The following is a 10,489-nucleotide window of genomic DNA, read 5'->3' as shown; positions in this document are numbered from 1 at the left end:
GAGTTCTCTATAGTCTATACAAATCCTCCATTTCTCATTCTTTTTTGGGACGACTACTAAGGGAGAAACCCATTGGCTATCTGAAATAGGGTATATAAAATTAACATCCAACAATTTCTGTAATTCCTATTTGACTACATCCCTGAGATGTGGATTTAATCTTCTTTGGGGTTGTCGAATAGCATGAGCATCCTTCTCTATATAAATGTGATGAGTACATAGTTGTGGGTCAATGCCTTTCATATCTGAATATTCCCAGGCAAAAGCCTGCTTATATTTGCGAAGAATCTGGATTAATTTTTCCTATTGCTGATTGTCCAGATTAGCATTAATATTGAGGGTTTTACCTAGTTCAATTTCAATTGGTGTGCTATTATGAACGAAAACTGTGGGTATATGATCATTGTTTGGAATTTCTAATGGGTCTCCCTCAGCTTCATTATCAAGTATGGCTTTCAACATTTGACATGTTGGATTTCCTATGGTAGATGATGTGTTAATAAAAATGTTGATTACATCATCCTCTATCTGGTTTTTGAGTTCGAGGGCTTCGTCTAATGTAAGAGGGGAGCATAAGTTTTCTTCTTGGTACTTGGGTGGGCGTGGTCGATAACTTTCAATAGGCGGGCTGGGTTTGGCAGGTGGGTATAGGATGAGATTTTTGCTGGCGTTTCCTTTGGTAATCGTCATATTTCCTATCCAACATCCTATATATGTGTCTGTTTTTTCCAACCATGGCCTCGCTAATATCAAAGGGTGCATGTCCAATCTATTTCTTGGACTAATGACCAAAAAGTATACCAGGTATTCCCAAGAGTCTACAAAGACAATAATATCTTCTAGAGTACCCTCGGGCCTGACTACCGATCTATCTGCTAGTTCTAATAAATTGAAGTTGGCTTTAAAGCTGTAATTCCCAAAATATTATAGGTTTCATGAGTTAAAATGTTGATGGCTGCTCCTAAATCTACCAAGGTATTTGGAAAGGTGCAACCTTGAATTTGGATAGTTGCTATTGGATTGCTTGGATCATCATACTTGACGGGTACCTATTTTCCTAAGATGAGATCAGATAATGTTCCTAGAATGTGAACAGTTGGAGGGTATTTGGGTTTCCTTCCAGAAATTTTACCGCATAATTCTTTAATTGTTTTGGTATAAATTGGAACATCTCATATGGCCTGAAGGAGCAGAATTTTTATACATAGATTTTTTAGTTCCCCTATAAGATCAAAATCAGGATAGATGGTCAATTTAATTATTGTAAGTCTTTCAGGGAATGGAGGAGAAGAAGTTGTGGTTTTATCAGAGCTCTGTTGATTGATAACAACATCAGCTAGTTTTGTTTCAACAATAATTATGTTTGGAGGTTTTACAGGTTGCTCTTCTATTCATGTTTCGTTGTCTTCCGGTTCCTAATTAGCTTTATCGTTCTCAGGGAAGACAACTCATCCAGATCTCAGCCGTAATTCGTTGCATTCTAGAGGATTTACTTCATAATCTAAATTTTCGACAATTTGTACATATTGAACAGGTCTGTTATTCAGATTAGGATTGGGCTGAGCTGGTAATTGTGGTCATATTGGAGGTGGGGGATTCGAGGGTAATTGAAATGGAGCTTGTAATGATGGCTGAGGCTGGGGAAGAGTCCTAACAGGTGGGTTAAATGATCTTGTTGGGCGTTGCCAATTTTGAGGCCACATTGAGTTTTGCATGGATGGATTATTCCATTGTGAAGGATAAGGGTTGTTGGCTACATTTTTCCAGGATGGAGTGGAATATTGTTGATTAGGCCATACATACCTAACAAGTGGTTGATTTGGCCAAGGTTGTGTGGGATAAGGCTGGGATTGCCAAGTGGAGTTAAAGGATGGTTGTCCCTACCATGAAGATCCAGGAATTTGTTGTTGAACATATTCCCCTGAATAAAACAAAGATGGATCTTGCATCATACCTGAGGGACGACATTTCCATTTTCGTCATTGTACCATGAGATATGATGGTTATGTATCTTCTTTTGCTTCTTTGAACACAACCTTCAATCCTGGGAGTGACGGACATTGGTATGTTGAATGTTCTTTAGTGCAAATAGTGCATGTTTCAATCGTATTTAATGAACATTCCATATGGTTGTGTTTCTTTCGACAATGGAGACAAAATATGGCTAAGGCTCATTCTTCTTCAGCTTGTTTTTGCTTGGCCTGCAAAAAGTCCAACTATGTAGTTAATGTGCCCAAAATATCAGTTTTAAAATCTTCTAAAAGATTACCAATTTCTGTTCGAGTTGTGCCTCCACCTAGAGTTTTGTTGGTTCGAGTGAGAGAATCTCTAATTCTAGATCTGGTCTGCGTAGTTCCTCGTGAGCACCTGATACATAGTTTGACAATAATATCATATTATTCCTCAGAAATATCTCCCCTCCCCATATAATTCAGTGTCTCTATCCATTCATCTTTCATGCCTTTAATTAAAGTAGTTTTCAACACTTCCTTTGGTAAAGTAGTATAAGGTGATCTCTGTAGGTTGTACTGAAATCTCTCAACATATTCCTCTAAATTTTCACTGTCTTTTGCAGTAATTTTAAAGATTTCATCTTTTAAATCCATCGATCAACAATAATCTTGATATTTGGTAAGAAAAACACTTTTCATTACATCCCAAGAATCTATAGTTCCTCCCCCTAATCCCATGAACCAACGCAGAGCTACTCCCTTCAAAGTGGAAGGGAACAACTTTAGTTTCTGGGGATCAGTTGTATAATCATACCCTCTACATAGAACATTGAATTCGAATAAAAATGCATCAAGGTCCTCTGAGGTCATCCCATGAAAGGTTGGAATACTTTGCAATGGAATGGCTTTCATAGGAGCATTAGCCAATGGATCGACTATAGGATATTCTATGGTCGAGGTCTAAGTTGGAGGTCCTTGGTTTGGGGGAACCTGATTTTCCATTTGGTCAAAAATTTTCCAGTAGTTCTCAGGGATTTCGTAATCAGGGGGTATTATTTGAGCAGGGGGATTTACTATGTTTAATCCTCGAGGGGGTCTTACTGCACTACTCAGATCAGGGACTTCAGATATCTTTTCTCCAACCGGAGTCGTAAGGGGTCCAAGTTCTGGAATGTGCAGGTCTGTCTCAATAGGTCTAGATTCTATTCCACTTGTTTCTCCCTCCCCTTCTTTCAAATTGCAAGAATTCCCCTCATCAGGAGGATTGTGATACTTGATAGGTGTATCTTGAAAGCTTTGTTCCAATCCTTTTATCTGGCTATGAATCTCAGCATGAGCTGCAATTGATGATTCTGCTACTTGAGGGGCAATAGTAGAGCCCTTCCTAGATGTTGTTCGGGGGCCTACTGACGCTTGAGATTCAGATTTTCAAATGATTTCATCTATGAAGGTCGATCTCCCAAGGCTCACCGAACCGTGGGTTTTTATGGTTTTTGGTAGAGGTTTATGTTGTATTGCTACTTGATTCCTATTCTTCTTCTTAGTCATACACACCTACATAATTCAAATGTATCAACCAAATGTAAGCACTGGCACAAGCTCTTTACATGATGCATACATAGGTTCTTACCTCTCATTTTTAATACCCGACCCTTTAGAGATACAATCTATCACTCCTTTGACGACCTCCCCGGTAACTGTTACAGGGAAAAGTGTCTATGCAGAACTGCTAATACCACTAAGGTGTGGTAGCTACCTTAGAAACAAACAAAGTAAAGCTACTTTCGTTTTTCCTTTATGAAAGATAGATGAGAGAAGAATAGAGGAGACCAACCTCTCTCTTGCGCTTGGCTCCTAGTTCTTTTCCTCTCTCTTCTGATAGTCCTTTGCTACTTGCTTCATTGTACACCCAGCTTCACAAAGTACCTGTAGAATCAAAGTAGCATAACACTATACATGAACATGGATCTATTATCATAAACAATCTAGGATCAGATGTAAATTGACCATACAAATGCATAAAACATAAATGACACAAGAGTATGGAGGAAAACTTGAATAGCTTTTATTGATAATCAAGAAAGAGCAAAGAGAGTTACAACCAGTGGTTCTGACCCAGCATCATCCTCCCAGCAAGTAAGCCCTTCTTCACCTCATACAACGCTTAGATCACCCAACACTATGATGTTGTCTCAAGAAACCAACAACAATTCCTTACAAGATTCAAAATTCCAGCCTCTGGATCTCTAGGATGAGGGATCCATATATAGATATCTGCAAGGGAGATGATCCAGCTTGTGATTTGATTAGTGTCTTCCCTCTGATAGTTCTTGCTTCCACTTGGAGATTGATGATCTCTTACTCATCCTTGGTCGAATTCAGAGAGGCAAGTGTCACAGGTGAAGTTTCTGGAAGATTCCATGCCTCTCCACCTCGCGGATTGACACTGCCATTTGTCACTTCTCACCCATCGCACCCCATAGAAGGGATTTTTGAAATGCAACGCACCCAAAGAGTGTACTTAGGTGAGATGCAACGCACTTTTCCCATGGAGTAGGTGAAATGATCCTGTTTTGACCAGTTCTGAGTAGTTTTTCATGGAGAACTTCTGGGAGAAGCTGTAATCAGTTGACCTTGTTCCTTTAGGGGTTGGAACAACACTTTTGGGGACTTAGGAGCCCTTGTTTTATGGACATTTTATGCTTGGGGTTGCAGTGCCCAAAAATGCCTATAACAGTTGCCCCCTAAAGCATGAGGTCGTTAATCATTTTTGATGTCGGGTGAAATGCTTTATCATGAGGATCTGAAGTTCTTTCAAGCTAGGAGGAGACCTGTAATAAGATACAATACAATACATTATCTTCATAATATTTTCATGATCTAGCTGAGGCGGGAATTCCCATGCTCAACTTTATAAATTCATTTTCATGTACATAGGACAGACAATCGTCTGAGTGTAGACTGATGATTCTGGTTGAGCCATCATCCCTTTGATTGGATGATTATCTGTACAACAACGATGTACATTTGATGTCTTTATTACCTGAATATATATCGCAGCTCAAATGGATGAAACTAGATCCGGGGTCTTCAATCTCGTTCGATCTTCACTCGAAGTACAAGTCGATCCATGTGAGAGATGTTCTGGAGTCGAACATGGAAAGACATCGCCTGATTACCAGCCAATGATGTAAGTTGTTAACAGGCGCGAGAGGAATCACCGATAATGATAATGACCCTCAAGGTACTGCAGTACAATTCACGTGGTGTGAATAAAGGACTTGACGTCGAACACCACGCAAAATCTTTTGGTCGAAGGCCATTGATGTAAACCTGTCGCCGGAAGTGAGAAACTTGCCATTGAGACATGCAAGCTTCAAAGTACTGGAAGGGGTGTCCCTAGATCGGCTTCTTGGATAATGAGCTGATGTCGACAAGAAGCGATCCGTCATAGGAGGGCCTTAATGAATCCCACATCAATGACACGGAACGGAGCAAATGATTTTAATGGAGGTGAAAACAATATGGTGATATAAGGTTCAGGGTGGCGGTCATGAAAGAATGGAGCATAAATGTATTGCAGCTGGTGAGACACAGGTGAATTCTTTGAGTGACTTCTCTTCAACATATCGGCGACACTGACGTGATGGATTGGTAGCATTAACCCCAAATGTGGATGGTGTGATGGGACCATGGTGATATGACCGGTGAATGAAACAACCCAACCCGACTTGGATGCGGAGTGAAAGTGTCATGTTCAAGAGCGACTTGCTACCAACAAAGTTTCTTCAAGTTTTCTTCCCAATTTTTCCCCAGTCATTACTGACCAGTACCTCTTTAGTTTTGTCAAGATTGAGGAGGAGAACATATGCTTGTTCTATAATTTGCCCTTCGGGCAAACCCATCGCTATGTTTTAACGAGCCTAGCGATAGTGAAACTCGTTCTTGTCTGCCATGGACAAGTTTGTCGCTATTAGGTTTTAACGAGCTTAATGATAGAGATAACTCGGTCCTTTTCAATTTTAGAGAGTCTGAAAAGGGACGTAAAGGAACCTCCAAAATTCCTTTTTCTTCATCTAATCCCTTAAGTCCGAAAAAGTATAAAACAATACAGAAGGGATGAATTTTCGATACTTTTAATAATCCGAACAAAACAAGCGCTCGATCTTTTTGTGTAATAATCCCTCAGGTCCAAAAAGATTAAAATCTAAAGGAGGGATAGCACTTCCGGTCCCTTTAACGAGCTGGAGAGGCCAATGGCTCGGCAATATTTTCATATTTTACGAGTCAGTTGAAAAGAGCTTAAAGGAGACTCGTCTTTTGAGGAACGAGTGATAAAATTGGGTAGCAGCTGATTCCAGGTAAGGTTTGGAATTTTCCAATCACGACAGTGTTACAAGGATGGCTAGCGGGATCACTCTTTGCAGCTGTTCCTCAAAAGGGGTAAACAATCAAATGGAGGTGAATGATTGGCCAATACAGAGTGGAGGTGATGATGGGAACACGACCAAGGCTTTTAAAGGCTGAAGTATTACATTCACGATGATTATTTACCGGGAATTGGTTCATTTTTTATTGAGCTTAAACGCTGGGGGAAACATTTGCTCATTGCTTATGTTTATTTTTTAACGAGCATGAAGTCCACGTTAAAACTGCTCGATTAATCCAGTCGTATAATAAGAATGTCTCATATATGAAAACGACAATTTTCAAATCTTTGCCCCACATCCTTTCTTTATGCAAGTTAGGAAATGACCAATCCTACGAGTTTAAAGGGTTAGAGGACCTACAAATTTAAAAAAATAAATGGTCGCTCTTCGCTTGCACGCCAAAAGGTTTGCATGCCCCCAAGTATAAAATAAAGTTTCAAGGTCACCTTTTATTCTACCGACAAAACATTTGTTTTATCAGGAAAGGTCTACCTCTTTCAGGTTACCAAAGATTGTTCTATTCACAGCGCAAACAAAACACTTCTTCGGCGATGTCTACCGAAATAGACAAAGGTGAGACAATCCACTCACATAACTTTGACGAGGGAATCTTATTCCAGTCTAACCCCCTTTTCCAATCACGAACGGGAGTACAGACTAGTCATATATCTCTCGTGGAAACCTACCCTATACCCGAAGTTTTCCTGCCGAAGCAGACCAGGGTGCATGCCCCCTGGGTTTCAGTCATGTCCCCCGAATCACTCGTGCTCATCAGGTAGAAGGACTGTAGATTGATGAGACATTCCTTGTGTGAAGAGACCATTCAGGGATGGTATATGACTATTTGTTATGTGTGATCCGGGAAATGAAAGCTGGTCTACGAGCTTGACCACTCTTCCTTCGTGCGGAAAACACATTACTCGAAAGAGTGATGAGACAATGGCTCCCATGCAATAAATATAGTCTCATCCAAGGAGTAGATTATAATCCAGGGGTCCTTGGACTACCATTACGTTCATATGAACGGTTTTTCCTCTCAATGTTATGGGCACATTGGGAAGGATCCCTAACGGTCAACTGGTTCCTTTGTCAAATCCTGTTAGATTTCTCATCTCAGGCAAAAGCGATGGCGAACCAAGCGCTTTCCAAGCAGTCGAGAAAAGGATACTCACAGAAGCCCCTTCATCTATGATGGTACCGGCCATAACCATTCTATATATTTGAGCAATGATTCGGAATGGTACACTAGCCGGTAAACAGGGTTTGCCTAGTTGATTCCAGTTAAAGGAAACAACTAGGTTGCTTAGAGGTGGGACCGAATAGACGGCCGGGTACGACTATGACGAACTTCCTTCCTGTGGTAAAGGAATGGGTAAATTGCCCCCATGTTCATCGGAGTCTGTGCTTACGAAAATAATTTGGACGGTGTCATCCTCGTTCTCTTCGGTGACTGTATCATCTGAAGATGGAACCTCTGAAGGAAAGACCGGGTCAACTGCCGCCTCGACCTTTTGACTTTCGTCTGGTATGGGTTCAAATCGTTTGTCTTCAATGATAGACACTTCGGCCGACCACTTGGGCAGGTCAGCCGAATTTTCAACTAGTGACGGACTCGGCAAGAGTTTTTTATATCCAGGAGGAAGTCGTAACGGTGAAACCGGACGATCGTCCAAAACTCCTTTAGCCTCGTCTAAGAAGGGACAACGGTGGACGGCATGATCGCCTTCGCACAGTTTACAAGGAAATCTATATTTTCCTTTTTTTCCTGGGGCTTCACTTTCACTAGTCGACGGTGTGTTTTCAACATGATCATCAGAGGTTGACGACACTGTGTTGTGGGGAAAAATGCCTATGCAGGACGATCCTATCCACCTAAGGTGTGACAGTGCCTTAGCAACAAACAGATACAGCTATTCTGGCTTCTTCCTTTATGAAATGTGAAAGAGGGGAGATCGATAGACTTACCGTTGTCTTCCATTTGTCCCTCGATCTAGATCCTCTTCTCTTTGGGTGTTCACAGCTACTTGCCTCCTCGCTTGCTCAAGAGAACAGCTACTTGATTCCCACGAGATCACAAGAGAACAGCTACCTGTGACAAGAGAACAGCTACTTGCGACAAGAGAAGAACACAACACAAAGGCAGATATTCATATTCACAAATGATTCAAGATTAGAAGTAAATCAAATACACTAATGCAATCATACAAATACACCAGCATATAGGAGAAAACCAAGATAGCTTTATTGATTGATAACAAGGTTCAGGAAGAGATACAACCCAGAGGGCTCCAATCCAACATCTCCTTCCCAGCAGAATGGAATTCCTTCTTCAGCTCCCTTCAAAGCATTAAGCACCCAATGTTTCCATTCTCAAACCAACAACAATTCTTTGCAATAACAAAATTCCAGCCCCCTAGATCTCATGGAGGAGAGATCTATATATAGTTATTTTGGAGAGAGGATGAGTCAGCTTGAGATCTGACTAGTGTCCTCTCCCTCTCTCAGTTCTTGAGTCCACTTGGAGGTTCTTGCTTCCACTTGGAGATTTGGAACCTCTTACTCATCACCAGTCGAATTCCCTGAGGCAAGTGTCATTTTGGAAGCTTCCTGAGCATTGACACATTGAGGAATGAGCCTACCACTTGTCCAAACTCGCTCAGCACAGGTAGCCAGTGTTGGAGTTGACATTCAATGCAGGTAGCCAGTGTAGCAGTTGACATTCAGCGCAGATGCTCAGTGGAGCAGTTGACATGATCTTGAATTGACTTGTTTTTGAGTGGTTTCAGGTGGAGAACTTCTGTGAATTGTTGTGGTTAGTTAGCCTTGTTCCTCTAGGGGTAGGAACAACATGTTTAGGGAATTTGGATCCCTTAGATTATGGAAATTTCATGCTCAATGTTGTAAGGCACAAAAATGTCTATAACAGTTGCCCCCTAAAGTATGAGGCCGTTTATCGGGTGAAATGCTTTATCCAGGAGGGTCCGAAGTTCATCCATTTGCTGGGAGGAGACCTGTAATAAGATACAATACAATACATTATGATTCATACTGCTTTCATGATCTAGCTGAGGCGGGCATTCCCATGCTCAGCTTTATAAATTCATTTTTTTGTACATAGAACAGACGATCGTCTGATGGTAGACTGATAATTTTGGCGAAATTATCATCCTTTGAGTAGGATGATCATCTGCTGCAATGATGTACATGTCAAATGTCTTTATTTTTCCTGAATATATATCGCAGCCCGAATGGATGAAACTAGATCCGGGGTCTTCAAACTAGTTCGATCTTCACTCTAAGTACAAGTCGATCCATGTGATAATTGCGCTGAAGTCGAACATGGAAAGACATCGCTTGATTACCGGTCAATGATGTAAATCGTTAACAAGCGCGAGAGGAATCACCGATAATGATAATGACCCTCAAGGTACTGCAGTACAATTCACGTGGTGTGAATAAAGGACTTGGCGTCGAACACCACGCAAAATCTTCTGGTCGAAGGTCATTGATGTATACCTGTCGCCGGAAGTGAGAAACTTGCCATTGAGGCATGCACTCTTCAAAGTACTGAAGGGGTTGTTCCTAGATCAACTTCTTGGATAATGAGCTGATGTCGACAAGAAGTGATCCGTCAAATGAGGGCCTTGATGAATCCCACATCAGTGAAACGGAACGGAGCTAATGATTTTAGTGGAGGTGAAAACGACCTATGACATATGATTCAGGGTGGCGGTCATGAATGGATGAAGGATAATGTATGGCAGTGGATGGGACCCGGTTGACTCTTTCTGAACGACTTCTCTTGAACATATGGTGACACTGATGCGATGGATCGGTATGGTATGGCGAGACCATGGTGATGTGACCGGTGAATGAGACAACCCAATCCGATTGTGGTACGGAGGAAAAGTGTCATGTTCAAGAGCGACCTGCTACCATCAAAGTTTTCTTGATTTTCTCCCAATTTTTCCCCAGTCATTGCTGACCAGTACCTCTTTATTTTTGTCAAGCTTGAGGAGGATAACATATTCTTGTTCTATAACCTGCCCTTCGGGCAAGCCCATCGCTATGTTTTAACGAGTCTAGCGACAGTGAAACTCGTTCTCG

The sequence above is a fragment of the Pinus tabuliformis genome, chromosome J, assembly GCF_031772625.1.
Source record: "Pinus tabuliformis cultivar Carrire ecotype Pingquan chromosome J, CPIR1, whole genome shotgun sequence".
Classification (NCBI taxonomy): Eukaryota; Viridiplantae; Streptophyta; class Pinopsida; order Pinales; family Pinaceae; genus Pinus; species Pinus tabuliformis.
This window is presented reverse-complemented; position numbering follows the sequence as displayed.